This window comes from Pygoscelis adeliae, unplaced genomic scaffold (assembly GCF_000699105.1).
Source record: "Pygoscelis adeliae isolate BGI_AS28 unplaced genomic scaffold, ASM69910v1 Scaffold101, whole genome shotgun sequence".
Classification (NCBI taxonomy): Eukaryota; Metazoa; Chordata; class Aves; order Sphenisciformes; family Spheniscidae; genus Pygoscelis; species Pygoscelis adeliae.
The window spans coordinates 1,549,897-1,568,993 of NW_008824238.1; positions in this window are offsets into that span (position 1 = coordinate 1,549,897).

Genomic DNA, 19,097 nt, shown 5'->3' on the forward strand with positions numbered 1-19,097 from the left:
GGGAAGTGGTTGAGTCCCCATCCCTGGAGGTATTGAAAAGACGTGTAGATGTGGCGCTTAGGGACATGGTTTAGTGGGCATGGTGGTGTTGGGTTGATGGTTGGACTTGATGATCTTAGAGGTCTTTTCCAACCTTAATGATTCTATGATTCTAAATACTAGACTTGCGGGAACTACAGATCAGAAATGGAGATCCACACCAGCCTGGTGATGTGACCTCCCAAAACGCACCCTGCAAAGGATCTTGGGCAGAGTAACTGGAAGGACTGGAGATGTCCCTGGGTGGCCAGAAGGTCCAGCCACAGGCACCATCAGGGACTGGGCCAGGCACACAGACACTCGCTCCCCAGTATGCATATGCATTAATGCTCCTACTGCCTTTACTACTTTAGAAATTGCCTGTTTCATTCGTCTTTCCAGTGTTTGAGAATTCCATCATCAGTTATGTTTGGGAGAATAAACTGCTGCATGCACACCAAGGAACAGAGACCATCACACCCTCTCATCAGCCTGTAATTTACAAGCAACACTGAACAGTTTGAGCTACCCTTTATGTACCTGGCAGGCCAGAACCTTGACTTATCTATGTGGTAAAAGGTCGTGATGACATCGTTAATTTGAAAATAAATAGCTTCCTGTAATGTTATAGAATTACTGTAGCAATCAGGCACATAAAGATAAAAGCTCATATAGATAAAGGCATATTAATTAGCTCATAATGCCTTATTAATCAGGCTTGTAATGGTAGCAGTTTGAAACCATAAAAGAAATGTGTAAGATATTTGTCTGCAGGCTTAAAATAGAGAAAAGAATGAGAACCCACCCACGCAGCATGATGTGACATTAGCATCCTGCTGCTGGGAAAAGGAAGATACAGTCTAAGAGCAGCATCTTCTTTACAGTATATGAATGATTTAATACATTTGCTCTGGTCTAGCTGAGGAATAATAGCAAAGAGTACTTCAGACATACCTGAACACATTAATCTACTTCTAAGGTAGCTTGACTACCTTAAATCATTGCTCATGGAAGTCAGTGGGACTCTGACTGAGAGTGGGATCCTATGAGATCCATTTGTAAAGAAGAATTCCTATCCACACTGAGGTCAATGGCCACTGACTTCAAAAACACAGGATGACAGTGAGTTTCCTGATCACTCAGTCCTAGACCTTCTTCAGACAAAATTTCCTATTCAGACTGAGATCAAATGAAATTCAAGGATTCGAAAAAATTAAAATATGTTCTGTTTTTTCATGGAAACGGTCTATTTCCATCTTTATTTAGCATTTGATACTTCCAACCAAAGGCAGCCACTGTAATCCTTTGAATTGTCAACAAAAACTGAAGATCAGAGACATTTAGAAAATTGTACACTCATTTATTTCTCTGTCACACCCCACTAGCCCTACAAGTTTCTAACAAATCTTCCTTGTTCCAAGGAAGACTCTCTGCACACAGTACAGACAGACATCCCATTCTATTGTAAATAACTGGGGCAATTGGAGCAATTTATGATTCTGAAAACACCCTCTCTAATCACTAAATCTCCATTAATTTTATATATATTTCCAGAAGGTAGAACTGTTTGCTGCGCAAGAGACTGTAAAAGAAGAAAGGTATGATTTTTCCCTTCCTCCTTTCTGCTCCCAATTTTGTAACAAACGCATAACAGATTTACTTGGGAAAAGCAAGCTCCACTCCCCTCCTGAGCAGCCGTAAGCAGCAATGGTAGTGCATGGTCCTTGACACTTACCCACCTCCTCCTCACACATTTCACCATTGCATCTGACTCAAATAAACCGATATTTATCTTTGACACAATCTGACATGGCCACATCAGGGCGATGAAGGCTCATATTCCATTTTAAGCCCTTCCAAGGGAATGCATTTTGGGACACCACAGAAGCTGATTTTCATCTAGGAAGAACTGTATAGGGGTTTTTTCCTGTTTACCTAGTATTAAACTGAAGTAAGCATTATTTTACATATTCAGCTGTTCATCCCTTACACTGAAATAATGGTACCTCTTAGATTGCCAGTGTATTCAGCCTTGTACTTTTTAACAAACATAAGATGGTGATGATTATACCATTTTCATTTGTTGCTTTGTCATATAACATTGTTTATATTATTGCAAAACAACAGTGACATCCAGAGGCACAAAAGCCTAATCAGAAGTATTCGTTATCCATGATGATGTGTTCAAAATCTGAGTTACCCAGGATTTCAACAACTTCAATTCTTTGCAACTGTATGAATTTTAGAAGCATGTATAGTATGTAAGGAACACATGTAAAGTTTTTATTTTAAATCTGTCCCCACACAGCCTTACCCTGATCAACATTTGTCGGAATATGGTTGACTGAGACAATATTGGGGTACTGGCATACCCAATGACATTATGTCCTGTCATTGATAGCTGTCATTGATAAGGCTCTGTGTGAAACCTTTTGGCCCCAGATATATTTTTGCAGTCTTTTTGTTGAAAAGAGAAGAGGCAAGATCAAAAGAAATTCAGATACTTCCAACTGAGGCACAAGAATACTTTAAAATTACATACAGTTAGACACCTTCCTGTAGAATCAATGCTGTTAATGTACAGTAGGTTGCTAAAAGCACACCTACCAGGTCAGTGTGCAATAGGATATTAGGCAGACTTCAGTGCACTATTTCACTTCTGGGTTGTGAAAGTGAAATTGTGAATCCAGTCAGGCCCACTAGAAGAAGTGACCAGTTTCAGCACACATTTGCATGCACAGCAAATTGCTCGATTCCACACAGAGTGTGAGTTTGTAATGAGGCTGAAAGCTCACCGAAGTCTGAGTGCTGAGAGCTTTGCCTGAAAAAGGACTCGAGGACTGACAGATTAGAAAGCTTTAAGACTTTTCTCTAATTTTTTTACGTTATAAGATGCCAAGTGGGTTGCAGAAGATATAAATATATGTGTAGTCCTGAAGAAAAAATAAAATATCCACAGCACTTAACAACTACTGTAATCTTAGAAAAGCTCAAGTCTCAAAGCAATGCACTTATTGACCAGCTCCTCTGCTGGTGTGAATCATAATAGCTCCATTTATTTCAATGGAGCTCTGTCAGGTTACATCAGCTGAGGACTGGGTCCTATCGGTCTCCTTCTTAACATTCCTGTCATTCCCGAATGGGTGTAAATGCTATATCGTTTTTCAACTCTGTAGCTCCTCACATATGCTGAACCTGTGCTTGCAATACGAAGATAATTGCATATATTTACCATTTCTCTCTGCAACATGGAAGAAAATGCAGGTCTATTTAACTCTACACGCTCATTTCTTTGTCAAGGAAGAGTATTTTAAAAGATGCCTTTTAAGCTATCTTTTTGTACACTGAAGGAAATAGGTATTGTAATAACCACAGTACCATTTTAACTTTCAACAGAAATTTTCTCCTAGAGTAGCTTCTGGTTGTAAATAATGCCTGTGAGTAGTCCATTTTAGGGGGTTATCTTCCTTCCCTACGGACACAGCTCCCACATAACATTTTGCCCAGGATTTCGTTCAAGGGAATAAAGTTTTTTGAGGAAAATACTGTTCAGTTCTCTCCATGTCAGACTAGCAGTTGACATACTGGTGAACTATTTACAAAAATGAATGCTGCACCATGTATCCAGCTGACAGACTCCTGCGGTTGGTAATTTATTTGCTATTCTTGCTATGAAAGAATATGTACATAATCTCTTTATTGCATTCATTTTTGTATAAAGACAGAATAATTACAATTCTTTTATTTGTGATCACACAACTGACAGTTCTAGTCATATAATATAAAAAGAATTTACTGATAATTTTGTCAAATGCTATTGTATAAGTAAGAATCTTTCCCTTTGACCACCGAATGATGATCAGTTGGCCTAAATTCATCCCTTTTTATTTTTTATGACAATATGTCAGTTTCTGAATTCAGAAAATCTGAATTTCTGGAACTAGCAAAAAATTAGTTTTAAAAACTTTTAAAAATGGACTTAAGAGTATTCATTATATATCATGGTTGCAGAGTAAGACAGAGCTGGAGTAGAAAAATCCATTAATACATTTACCAGTGATGGAGAAAGTGTTCTATGGATAAATATTTTCTACTTCAGGAAATAGATGTTCAGCTAGCATAAAACAGCAATGGCACATCCCTTATTTTCCTGAGCTAAGGATCCAGCCCATATGCTGTACTACTACATAAAAATGGTTTTCATCCTGACACAAGAAAGAAACAATATTTGTACTCATTTTATAAATTGAAATAATGGGGGGGAAAAGGATGTTAAAGTAGTATGGCCAAGGTTGCTCAAAAAGTACGTACCCAGGTCAAGGCTGTCTGCACAGTTTGCTTGTCTCTATAACAATATTGCCCTTGCCAAAGTCAGTGTATTCAAATTTTCAAAGTTGAACTTGGATTAGGCACCAAGGACTAACCTCTCAGTATCGCGAGTAAGTACCTACCTCCCACTAATTATGTAACATGCACGGCAGCTAAACAAGAAAGAAATCCGTCCCACTGTATTTGGGGATATGAAAAAGGTTTCCTTGAAACATATCAAGTTGAACTTATCCTCTGATTACCATCATGTCACAGATGGGCAGAGGGGGCACAAAGAAGTGAAGGATTTTTTTGAAAATTGTACAACAGGTCATTTACCATCATGGTCCTTTCTGGCTTAAGGTCTGTATTCCTGTGAATCCATGGCAGAGATAATATCATAAAGGAAGGTTCATATGGTGCTACATACACCTGCAGCCCATACCTTAACTAACCATCAGCAACTGCCTTCATGTATCTTAATAATAAATGAAGTTGATGCCTTGCAAACACAACAACATGTTACTTTGGCTTCTGTCCTTAAATAGATATCTGGATAGGGATGCACAACTTATCATTAAAGAAGATGGCAAGGGCATGACCATCCAGTCCCAGGCAGAGCAAGTGCACCAGAGTTTCAGACCAGCGTGGCCTGGGCAGCTGGATGCACAGTACGTCCCACTTCAGTCGTGGCCCCCAAAGATCCCACAATCTTTTATAGACCCTACTGGGCAAGTAATCTGTGGTAATACTTTTTAACTTCTTCTAAGGGAAATATGTGTATGTAAGAAAACCCCCAAATTTGAAAATGGTTCTATTGATTTCATTAGCAGTGAAGTTGAGGCTTCTTTGGTCTATCTTCCCAATTCTGAGGTCTTCTTTTTAAGAACAATTCACACCAAGAGATTAATGTGGAATTAAATTTGAAGATACATGAAGGCTTTACACCATATTCCTCACGTGCACTGAAGTCAGTTGTAATCTATTAATCTCCAATTTGCATGTGATTAAGCTTCAGGAGTGTTCCCTGTCTGCCTGTGCTGTATCTCTTTCTTCAGTGCCTATTGCCAGGCATTTTTCAGAACTGATAGTGGCTTATCACTATCAAAAGGCAGCTCAAAGTCCTTAGGAAAATCTTCAGCTTAGCAACCATCCTTTTAAAATTGTAAATCGTACCTGTTTTCCTTCATCTCTATAGCTATTAATAGGCATACTTTTCATGACAACAGGATTTGTTTGCAGGGTTATGAGATATCATCTGTTCCTTCTCTTTCCTCCTCTCTTAAGCTGTAATTTTCTGTCATATCATAACGGGTTGTCCTGGAAATAGCTTGTCACAAAATGAAAGATTTGTTGCTACTGAAAGAGCAGAAACAGCTGTAAAAGAGCAAAAGTTAGATTTCAGCCAAATGTTCTTTAAACAAATGAATAGGAAAAAAGGAGACCCTAAACAAAGCTTACTTAAGCTGTTTTGTTTCTCCAGACAGTCTTTGCAATGTCTGGGAAGATAAGAAGAGTCCTACAAATGGTTATAGCTTCAAATAGATTGTGTGGGTGGATAAATATAGGGGAGCACAGTGAGTGATGGAAATAGGATGGGCTTGGGTCTGTACTCAGAAGGAAAACAGATTTATTTTCTAGCAGAAAGCAATTTCCATAAATAAATAGGATGGCTCATCATTACCTGCTTTAAGCATGATTAGGCTAAATATACTTCCTGCAGTCAAAACAAAAAAGAGATCTCAGTTCAGCCTTCCCTTTGTCTGAAAAGGCTCTGCTGCACTCAGTTGGTGTCAGGCACGAGGATGGGAGAGGGCCAGGGTCCAGCTACTACTCTCTGATGTTCAATCTGTCTTTGGTCCAGGGTGTAGGGGAGAGAAATGTGGCAGCTATTTCCATGGGTGGTCTAATCCCCAGGGTTATTCTGGCACCAGGACATGCCAGAAGGCTCCATGCTATAGCCGTGGTATGTGATCAAATATCCCAGTGTGTGCCTCTTACTGGTCCCAGCAGGAGGAGTGGACAGACCCGTAGCCCACCAGCTCTGTTTGCGTGCATGTGCATGTGTGTGCACGTAAGACTCTCGTGTGCTAGGGTCATCCCCAACACAGCAGTGACAGACAGCCCCTCTTTCTTCTGTACTACACGAGCAGAGCAATGGGCCAAAACCACAGCTCGGTGTACATAGCACACAGAAGTTAAGTCTATTTAGATTTTTGCAATTGAGCACCTCAGGGGAGAAACGAAGCCATTTTTCTCAGTTACCCAAAAGTCGAGTGATTATAGCCAGTGAAATTAGAAGCATGGTCAAATTCTCCTAGCAGAAAGACAACTGAAGCCTGTAAATATTCCCAATAAGTTGCATTTTTAATCAATATACTGTGTACGGCAGTATTTGGTTTTCCAGTAGAATTTACTCAACTTTACACAGGAAACTAAACTCAATCAACACAAACAATAAATAGTTGATGTTTCAGTTATACATAGTGTGTACAAACAGAAATAAGCTTCTGATATTGCCTCTGCACTTAAAACCTGGTCTTATTCATTACCCTTAGTAAGAGGCTACAGTTTTTATCCTCTGAATAGTTATTATTATTGTGGCTATGCTGATAACTTCTGGTAGTGGCCTGTTGTCGCACCTATAAAAGCCATTGTTATGCACTGCAAATATATGCTAAAATATTCTACCAGATGATGAGAAGAAAAATTATTATAATTTTGAGTTACTTGTTCTAAAGTAAACATCTGTAAACTAATTACAAGATACACCTTTTTTACGGATTCTGTGAATGGAAAAGACTCACTGATTACCAGTTTTGTCTTCAGTTCTATTTGATGAATCACTTTAATTACAACATAATTAGGTAGCACCTCTGTAAAAATATGCTATGTAATGGTTATAAAGAATGAAAAGAAATGATCATACTGTAATTTTGAAATACATCATAGCAATTCTTTTCATTAAATTTTTGTGCAAAGGATGTCACTTACCTTAATTGTCAGTGTCAATACCATAGTCTTAATATTATAGTTTCCAAAAAACTAATTTCAATTCCAAAGTGAAGTCTGTGTTTACTTAAGAAATCATCCCAGACCCATTTAACTTCAAACACTCAAGGAATCCCATTAGACTACTAAATATAAGAAAATATAGAATTCTCTGCTTTCTAGAAGCTTTAGACAACATCAGAGTCCTCTAGCATAATTCTGATTTAAAACAATACATTATGCAGGTTTGCAGATATGTTTTAGTCTCTAGTGAATAGAAATACTGCTAAAAACACCTACATTTACATTATTGCAGCTTCCAGTGACTTGAGGCAGGATCAGGGCCCCATATGGCTGAAATGTACCAGCATTTAAAGAAAAGCAAAACCAAAAAAGTCCTTGCTGGATTTATGTAGAAAGGAAACAAACAAGCAAAGAGGATTTATGAGGCAGAAGTCTCAACACAGCTTTTCTTGTTGACCTGATGACTAGCTAGTGAAAGTAGCAACAATACTTGTGGATAGTCCAGTAACCCCATCTTCAGAAGAGCAATCTTCTCTGAAACAGCTAGGTCCACTCCTAGCTATAAAATGTCTTGCATATTGGCAGTGCATGTGTTCTGCTGACGAGTGAGCTGCCTTTTCCTTTAGAACGCGTTAGCCAGGCAGGCAGTCCACCGTCAGCCTGGTGCCACACATGCTGAGATCTGCTGTAGGGACTCACATTACACAGGTTGTCTGGAGCACTGCGGTCAGTCCTAAGAATCTAGATATGGGCCTGAGTCATTGCTTTGTTACTCAGACTTTACCTGGTTTTGTTTTACAAAAGCTTATTAGGAACCAAGGCTGTCTATAGACTTTTCATGTCCTGCTGGATCCTTCAGCAACATCCAGGGTGCTGGGTCAGGCTGAGAGAGTCATCAAGAAAATATCCTCAGTGACCAGAATAGACTTTAATAAGCCCTTATTTTGCATACTGTTCTAATGGTCCTGTTATTTGACTACCTGCCAACGGCGATCTTTCAGAGGTGACAAGTCAGTTCTAAAAAATTCATGGCTTGGCTTAAAAACCACTGAGTCTTAAAATTACATATTGAGCTTCAGTTTATTTGCCCACTGGATTTTTAACCTATGTAATTGGCATCTTTACATGTTTCCCTAGTTCAAAAGGCTAAACATGTAGAAAGTTTTGATGTCTTTTTTTCTGTTTTCTGGGGTTCTTTAGTAGAAGCTTGATTTCTTCCACACCACAGGATATCCCGAGGTGCATTTCCAGGTAAAAACGCCAGGTTCTTTAAAGTGTGGTAGGAGTCATGGAGGTTACCAATGCTGTAGACTGAACAGCAAGGAACAAAAGCAAGCTGGCTAAACACTCACCCTCCCTGGCATGAAATATTTTTTTCTGTGCTGTTTTCTATACACAGGGCGGTTGGGGTACTAGAGGAGGCTGCACCACTTTGCTGCCAGTGCAGCTATCGGGACAGCTGAGAACCTCCCAGACAGCTCCTGTGAAAAGCTCCTGTGCCAAAAGCGTGCTGTCTTCTCTCCCCCTTTACAGTTCCAGACAAGAAAGACTCACAAGCAGGGCTTTTTGAGCTAATCGGTGCTGTCGGGTTTCTGGTATACTTTGGACTGATGCGGTGAAGACATTTTTTAAGCCCAAAGGCGTTCAGAGGAACGGACAGCTGTGCACAAGCACCGCGTCTGCAGCACAGTTACACAAGGAAATAAACTCAAGGCCAGATATTCCACCTAAATGTGAAGCTGCTCTTCAAGCGGTAACCTAAAGGAAAACTAACTTAAGAAATGCAAGGATTATTTTTTTCTTTTCTTTTCTTGCCATGCAATTCGCAGTATGAGCTGGTGCCGGCAGGTCACCCAGTGCCAAGGACCACGACTGGCCCTCTGCGACCTGAGCTATGCGTTTCTTACAAGGGCTGGGGCACAGTATTATTTTCCATAAATTCCCAGGTCCTGAAAAAAATGCCTAAAGATTGCCTATGTGTCACAAGGGGCATAAAATAAAGAAATGTTGTTATGGGCTTTTGGGTAAGTTTAAACACATTAAAAATGTAAAGGTTCTTAGAGTAAAAACAGTAAGAAGAAAATCAGGCATGTGTAACACTAAAATTTTTATTGCATTACAAGAAACTCAGTAGTAGGTTGACTTTAAGTACCTTGGGCTCGAGTGAACATAAATGTGTGGTTTATCTTTTGCAGTTGCCTGTGTTTTTAGTACTGTTTTCTTTAAAACAATTTATTGTTAAACTCCTGTCTGAGAAATGCTATCCAAAAATCCCAAAATGTTAAAATTAGGTATGATGTTCCTACCTAACAGAGTCAATTATGAATATGAAATTGTGTTTTTCAAGTTTTTAACACAGATAAATAATGCTAACAGGGAAGAGAGAATATAAAATTGTTAATATTTTTTATTAAATTTTTTTTTCTTTCTTTCTCATGTGCCAAATCAATGGAAATTTTCTGATGTGACCACAGAAATCCTTGAAGAAATTATTCTGGAGGGTAACTAACTCCAAGATAAAATGCTGAGACCTATATATCATGGAATGTAATTATGGTAGAAGAAAGGAATGATCACAGCCATGAAAAAGAAATATAAGCTGCTTTGGAGAATTAAGTAACTTCAGCCCCAGTAAGTTCAGTACATTTCTCATCAGCATTAATAGGAATTATATCTGCTCACAGTACGAGTAAATTTAAACAAGTTAATTTTATCTTTCTCAACCTAGGAAGATGATTTTAGGAAATGAAGGATGAAGATTGCTAAGATATCTGTCTTAGGATGAAGATGGCTACCTTGTCCTTGTGCAAAACCCATTAATTCCTTTTCCTGTGTTAGCTTTCTGCCAAGTCAAATATTTGTGAATGGCTACTCCTTGTTCCAGCATAATACTCAGAATAATACTATAGTATGGTATAGATTTGTGTCTAAATAAGAAGAAGGTAGTAAGTTTCCAAATCTGTCTGCAAAAGATTCTGATCTGAAACAAAACAAGCTTTGAATGAACAAAACTATTTTAGAAGGTAATATACCATTATTTTGGAAAGACCAGCCCCACTGATCTTATGAGGTTGGTCTGAAGCAGTATCTTGCATTTCACATTTTGCACCACCTCCAGATTATATTCAATAAGCCTCTGTCCTTCATTAACAGCTTTTCAGCATCTTGGTCTGAGTTCTTATCTCTTTGTTTGTCATCAGGGCACACATAATTCTAGTCAGATTTACCACAGTTGCAAAAACAACAGTTATTCAGAGTTCATAATCATGTTGGTGACACCTAACTCTTTCATTCTGTTTAAATGACATTTGCTTTTCGGATGATTACTTCTGCCAATAGCTTTAAAAAAAAAAATCAACTTCTTATTGGCAAAATCTCCACAAATCGTAAAAGTTTCAAACTACATTACAACAGATTCCTATTCTTTCTTCAATTTTAGCAACTTCAACATATCATAGAAGTTCAAGAAAACACCAGACACACCGTAGCCAAGAACTCAGAGGTAAATACAGAGTTCTGGGACAGATTTCTCCCAGGTGGAAGAAAAGCAGTGCCAGTGTTTTAGCTTTGTGGCTGTGTTCTTCAAAAGCTTTCTTTTCTGAAATGCTAGCTCTTTATGAGTCATATTAATCCCTGCTGCAACTTCTGTTTAGATACAAAGAAAAATCCTGCCTTACATCATGCAAAAATCACATTCAATCAGATTATATTCTGCAGGTGTTAAATATACAATATGACGTAAATCAGTGGTGATCTATGTAGAGCAATACATGTTCCCAGGGTAAGAATTTAAAATAAAGATATCCTGGTTTAGGTTCAGATAAGTAGCAAACATAACAGGAAATAAAATGGCCAGATAATGCTTAACAGCATGTACTCTAAAGAACTGCTTACAACTTAGAATGAAATTTTAATGAGGTAAAGGTTAATTGGAAAACATACCTTTTCTATCTAACCTTCCAAATTTAATTAAATATCACAAAACCAGCTTTAACAAAGCGACACTAGTCTGATTAAAATGAATAGTTCTTAAGCTCAGTTCCGCTTTCACTTTTCTGAAGTAACTCTTCTGTAGCCAGTTATCTCTCACTGCAAATAAAATCTCTTCCTTTTTCTGAAAGCTCCCAGGTATATCACCCAACTTATCTTTACAAGAAAATTGCTGAGCCTGCTCCAAGCTGGGAGTTCAAACCTGTCTATTTGCATCTGGAAGTCAACTGGAACTGGAATAGTCTTTGCAGTATGTCTTGGGTCCTAAGAGGAAAGAAAGAACATTTTTTTTCACCTCCAAAGCTTCATTGTTCCTGGTCTCTGTAAGATGAAGGAAATGAAAGAACTTGCAGCATCTAGGAGACAAAACTTTCTTTCAGTCTTTATTTGTTTGGAATTTAATAAAGCCATGCTGAAGATTGAAGTTCTGTGATTTAGGGGATTCAGAGATTTCAAACTGACTTATTAAAATACCCTATTTAAGTACATAATAATACAACATAGAAGTTGCAATAAAAATCATGTCCAAAAAAACCCCAAAACGTTAATTCCAAAAATAGTGAATAGTGGATGTTACAACACTGCATGAATATTTTACTGTGTTCAAATTCTCCAAAACCAAAAATCTGGTGAGCATTTTAGTGTGTTCCACGGAGCTTTTTAATGTGCCAGAGCTTTGTTTTTCCACAAAGAAGGTTCCGTCAAAGTATTTACCACACAGATTTAGCATCATCTTGGAACTAAATTGTAATTTTTCTATGACCAAATATAGCACATCAGGATTTTTACTTGCCTCTAGCATTAACCTTGCAAATATTTCTGTGCAGCTTTTATAGTCACGTTCCAATTTCCAGCTCTCTCCTTTTCAAAACCCTGGAGAAGAAGTAACTTACAGCAACCATTTATACCAGGGCAGAGCAATGTCTGTATTACTGTGATGGCTGTGAAGTTAGAGGAAGGACTGAGACAAAGGTCCTCTCCAATCCTCAGTCCATTTTAGCTGCTCCTAATCTCCCAGATTTGGAGAGTAACTGTGCAGCAGAAACTACCATCACTTGCACTCTAGATAATTATCAAATAGGGCCTATATCTTGTATTTCTCTTCTCCATTCCTTTGAATATGAACGAGAGTCACACTTTGATCCCCAAAGCTGCAGAGGAGAAATTGAAGGCGTCAGAGCAGCATCTTACCAGTAGGTATAGAAAAACTTGAAATCTACAGAAAAGTAAATTAAGCATGGCAGTACCATTCTATGACACCAAAACTAAGTTCCATGTACCAGCCCATGTCCATACTACTGAATTCCTTTCTCCTCCCAAACAGGATGGCCTTATCCAGATTGCCTGTTAGGGCTGGTCCCTCCCTTTTGCTAAACCTGAGCAAGGCCCCAGCACAGGCTGAGAAATGGCTGGCAAGGGCAAAACCACACCAGGGACCACTGTGACAAGTCACCGCTGTAGCTGGTCAGGTTCCAGGCCCCAGGAACATTTCCTGCCTTACTGACATCTGACTTACTCATATGGACACAGTGATAGCAGCGTCCAACAAGGCAGGGACAGCTTCAAACAGGCAAGCAGGCATCCAGGCACATGTTTTGATAAAAAGTTAAGCAAAATGCAATAACAAGCAAGCTCTGGAACCATTAAGCTGTTGCAGGTCCACAGTCAAGTCACAGTATAGGACAAATTTGTCAAAAGTTGTCCACAAAAGGAAGTTTATCTGAATTCATCCTGTTTTGGTTTTCCCCATGTTCAGTGTAAGTTACATAGATATATATACATCCTTTAAATAATTCAGGAACTACCTTTTTAACTTTAAAAGGGAATTGTTATGCTTTGCTGCTCATTCATTTCACTAAGCTTCTCACTAGTGAAAAACTAGAGAGAAATTTTAAAAAAGCATTTCCAGTACAAGGAGTCTTGGAAGTATATCAGAGCCTTTCCCTCTGCCATCCCATCTCTATTCATTATTTTAACCATATACATAATGAGACTGAGATTCACCTCAAAAATTCTCCTCGCAGCTGTCAAGCATTCCTTGCTCCTTTTCCTTATGCTCATCTGAATTCTCCGAGTAGCACCATTTCTGCAGTGAAGTTCCCTCATGACATGCTGACTCTCTGATTGACAGGCAGCACACACACACCAAGCAGAATGTCAAAGAACACAACATGATAAAGCCAAACATAGTTTAATACAGTTATGATAATGCCAGACTGCTTAAAATTCTCTGTACCTTTGACAGACTAGCCATGTATTTTATGTCTTTCAAAGCTGTACATCTGCCTAGAAAAAGCTAGTTTCTCTGGCCCTTGAAGGAGATAAATACTGTTTGCATTTTAGACCAGGTTTAAACTAAAGCTAAGTAAATTGATTTTTGTTGATGACAGTAAGATGTTTATTGTGATCTTTCAGACTCACAAGCTTGTATTTCATTGCATATCTAATGTGTGATGTGAAGGCTACCTGACTTAAATAGCACTCTTATTAAAGCTTGTTAAATGGTAAAGACCTGACTTATAAATATTTTCACAGTTGAAATATGCGAGATAAGGTTACCTGTAGTCATATTTGCAGACAATAACCGGAAAAAAAAAAAAAAGAATTCATTATTTCCTAGAAGATTATTCTTCCAAACTTCATTGTAGAAGTAACTATTTCAGATTTTCCTGTCATTCAAGCAAGAAGGCAACTAAAAGATGACTTCAGCAGAGAGCACAAAACACTGAGAAAGAATAGTTAAGCAAACAATTCCTAAACAGCTCACAGACTAAAAATTATTCACTCAAGCCAATGTATTTGTTTCCAAAGACAAGTATGCTGGGAAAGTTTAGGAGTCATTTATAGCCACAACATTGAATGCTGCTATATATAAATGGTTTTCCTACACAGAGAAGCTATCGTGCAGCACAAAGGGCATGAATCTACCCCATGTTTGTTACTCCTGCCACTCTTCTGTGGACACATCTGAGTTGACATTAAAGCCACACAGCGTACTACTAAATGAAACAGGGCCACAGCCCTGTTTAGCACCCTTATGGCCCTAAGATGCACCTAATATGGGAGCAGGAGAGCTTTCTCATTCCAAAGTGTCTGAAATAAAGCCCGTGTTACAGCCCATCAAAGATGTGCTTTGCAGCATGAAGCTGTGTGGCATGCCTGGCAGTGTGTCGCGAGGACATGTGAGCGGTTTGGGAAGGCAAAGCCTGCTGAGAGAGCGCTGGAGGAGTACATGGTGGGAGCCAAACCTGATACTGCTGTTGGGCATGGTGTCTCCTGTCCTCTGAGTCGTACACAAAAAAAGTCTCAGAAAGTGCCAGCCAGCACAGAACAAAACATTTAGGGGGGCATGCAGCAGGCATAAACAGTCTGAATGGTCAGTACACCAGCGTTTGAAATAACTCCCCATCTCTCTTTTATTTAGCAGTACAGAAAGAGGCTGAGAATCCAAAAGTTCACTGGCCTTTGCAGAAAAAGTGAGCACAAAAGCCTTCTCCTGCTACCCATGCACAGCAGCCGCAGGAGGAGCAACCAGCCTACTATCAGCACCTTGACAAGATTTGAGTTTTAACTGCTTCTGTCTTTTAAAATAGTCCACCACCAACTTTGTTGTTGCCAACACCTTCTTTTGTGCCATAAACTTCACTTACTCACACATCCTCTCTCTGCTTTCCTTTTAAGATCTGAGGAAGCATTCGTGTGCCCAAAGCTTTTTAAATCTTATCGGCTATATGAGCTAGTAATAAACTAAATTACCTCCATCTATGTTCTGGCTCTGGCTTTTGTCCGTAGATTATCATGGCTAGAGCAAAATATCAAGTCCAGCTAAGATTATGCCTTTGCTCAAGAACTCTCTTGCACTTGTAATAAATGCTGCACTTTGGGCAGATGACAGTAAAAGAACAGCACCTCTGAAACAAAAATTAAAAAAAAGCAAACCTCACAGCCTACCACTTGAGGATTAATTTTTCACCTAAAAGCAGAATTTTTTCATTTGAAAAGCTGAATACAGTAGTTTTTGGTCAAGCCAAACTGACCTTCCTTACATCATTTGGCCAAATGTAAACTTTTAGTTATGAGACAGTTCACAGTTCCACTATTTTTTCTATGATGTCTCAAGGGAATTTGAAGTCTCCAAAATTCTGCCTGGCAAGACAACATCTTCTATGCGGGAGCACAGCACTGATCTTCACAGTCTCTCACAGCATCTCATCCAACATGAAGTCTGAGCTAGTCTCTCCCCAGGAAGTGATGAGTAAGAGGCTCTGTAAGAGTTTCAGTAAACCATTAGAGGACCGTTTGATTCTGAAACAAGCCAAAATGAAATAATCTACTTGGGAATTAAAAAAATGGAATTTTCTTGATATATCAAAACACTTGTTTATCTATACTTTTCTAGATGAAATACATCTTCTGCTAAAAGCAAATTACACATGCTTTTTTTAACTTGATGGGATTTTTTTGTTTTACTAAACATGACTTTTACTAAGCATGACATTACTAAGCATGATTTTTACCCTGAAAAATTCTACTGAATTAAAAAAGAACAAGTCTTTGTTGCTAACATTGGATGAAAAATTGGGCACCCCAATACACAGTGGTCTGTGGTGTTGTTTAGGTATCATCTGTCTCCCTACCCCTGAGTCTGTGGTTAGTTTCTCATTCCTCCCATCATACTTGCTGATTACTGCTGCTTTTACCTTAGAAACATTTAGAAAATTCATCGTACTTCTTTACAAGGCTGAGCCAGTTACTCAGAACACAGCAGTTTCCAGAGCTATTCCTTAATTACACTCATTGCAAAAATAAGGGCTTAATTTGATAAATACCTTTAATTTGAAACTTTCATGTCTCGATATCTGCACCAAGGGTAAAATGCTGAATTCCTGAAAAAAAAACAGTGGAAGAAACACGTCTAACAATACTCTCTGCAATGAGGAGATTTTCTTTTCTTTATTCATTACTATTCCTTAATTTCTACTTTGGGATCTGATGCTTCTCAGGTGAAAGAAAAGCAAAATAATGCAGAGAGAGGTGCAATATATAAGCATGGTATGAAGTCACAGACTGTGCTTGCTATATAACAGGAAATTTTCAAGATGAAGAAGTAAAATGATGGGGACAACGAAAGCACCCTTACAGATTCATTGTGGAAATTGCAACCAACATCTTATTCAAATGAAGACCAAGTTCAGCATGAGGAAACTGCTGCCTAAGAAAGCCAGAGAAGATTAAAGCAGATCAGCTAATACTAGCTGAAACTGCAGTATTTTGAATTCAGTTGGGTTATTCTTGACTTGTGCCTTTAATGGGTTATGTTCACATTTGTTCTTTCTTGTAATCTGAGTTACATAAATTGCTATGCAAGCACAAGATAATGTTTTCAAATAGACTCATTGGCACATTAATCTATAGCACTATAATTGGCCTGAAGATCAGATTTTTTTTTTCATTAAGCAGTGAATGTCAGCTCCTTTGGGCATGCAAGGTATCATCAACTTTATGCCAGCTTTGCTGACTCATATAAACATCTACACTTGTAAGCATTAATTTTCTTAGAGCTACAGCACATTATGTACTAAAGGGAATCAGAAGTAAGCAAAATCATCTGGAAAATATAGTCTAAATTTATATTGCTTCTGCTGAGAGGATTAATTTAACTGGCTGTAGATAGAATATATATTAAGCCATTAATGTTTATAAATGTAGAGACACAAAATAACTTTTTTTACACCAGCTGTTATTACCACGCTCGTTTTCTTTCTATGTGCTCAAAATGCTCTGTTACCTGAGTGTTGAGAGTACCCTGAAATTATTAAGTAGCTTTATGTTCAAGGGCAACTGCATCTTGTGAGTCTGAATTTTTTGAAGATTTGAGAGAATCTAATGTTTTGTTTGTTAGCTGAACAGCACTCACTGACTGAAAACAAACTGCAGCTTCCTCTTCTAAGGAGGCGTGCTCTTTCTTACCTTTTTTGATGGCAAGGTATATAGATAGGAATATCTGAACTTAAGCTACTATTTCAAAGTCTCAGCTGCTCAAGTGCTGTTTCATCAAATCCTAAGCAGCTCCTTCATTTACTGAATGCCTCCCAAGGGTATCACAGAAGGACAACTCTCCTTTCGCTGCAGTGTAGCACCAGGGGCAGAGAGTATGGGTCGCACTGACAGCCTCCCTCTTCTTCCCAAGACACGCAGGCAGCAAAGAAACACAGGAAGAGACAGCAACACCGCGCCATAGTGAAAGGATCAGGAAAAACTGGATTCAGTCTCGGGGAGAGCTTTAAAATCTTGAAATAGAATATTTTATAAAGAGACTTATCCCTTGCTAAATAATTATTCTATTTCTTTGTCTTTGAAAATGGACATAGACAAAATTTAATACACAGATTTACCTCTCTGTGAGAGATGGGAAAGACTGAATTCCATATAAATTGACAGATGACGGGGTTTAGCATATATGTGTAGATTTATTGATGTGGTTTTATGATGCTTTCACTACTTCTGAAATCAAATTTCAGTAAGTCTTGAAAGTGAAGCTTTTGAATTACATAGTCTCCTGCTGCACAAAAGCCAAACAGGAGGCCTAGTTAGTTAAGTACTGAAGACAATTAGTTACTCAGGTCACCCTGGTTTTATTTTTTATTTTATTTACCTTTGCTATTGCATTGATGTCATTCATATTTATCATTAAAAATGACGTTAGAAAAACTTTAAGTGCATTTAGGTGGTTCAGGGAAATGCTAATGGAATACTGAGCCATCTCTTTTTAAGGTAATCAGAACAAAATTGGCATGGGTTAGCCTTTATTCCTCACAGCTATACAAATTAAGCTGACAGCCTCCATCTTTTACAAGCGGACTCCCTTCTGTGAGCATCAGTAGTGAATAGAAACATCTGGTAAGTATGAATACTGTCTCACCTGAGTTCCAGCTTTTCTGGTATTATTTCAATAGTTCTTGATTTGATAGCTCACTCTATAATTTTTTATATTTTCAGAGCTTTATGATTATAATAGAATAAAAATATCTACATTCTCACTGCCAAGACCATTTAAACTGACATTAATACTTGTTCTTTGCACACTCCAAATGATAAGCTGAATGGAAGAGCAACCAGCACATGTATGCCTTTTTAAAGAACAGCTATTTTAGCAGCAAACAAGTATCTATTAAGTATGTGTTAAACTGGTTAAATGCAATTTTAAGTATTTTCTGAAGAAGGGTTCTTAAGACTACACGAGTTCAGTAAAGTGTTATAAATTATGAGAAATACGTTTTAAACTTTAAGCACTATGTTAAAGAATTAAATGGACTGACAGTAAATTTCACTGCATCTGTACACCAAGCAAATAAAAACAAAACTGTAAACACTGCAGAAATATCTTTGCAATTTTCTCCTTTGAACCAGGCAGCTTTAACAATATTTGAGCCTATCTGGTGTTTGTATCACCTTACACGGTGTTTGTAAATCTGTACAATGAGTTACAGCAACATTAGAATCCCACTGTTTGCTCTGAGAAAAATCAACCCAGCCTTGGAAACTTTCCATTATGAATTTGGCAAAAGAGTATGCTGGAATTCAGTGAATAACAGGAGTGCTGTTCCCCTACCAACATCTTGAAACAGAGGTGTTATGTCCAGCTTGTTACCAATCCCACATTTGCTGCTGCAGCTCTCAGTGAAGCAGGGACCAAATGGAAATCTAAGTTGCACAGAAAATAGCGCTTAAGCTGAATTGCCTTCCAGTCTAAGTTTTACAACTAA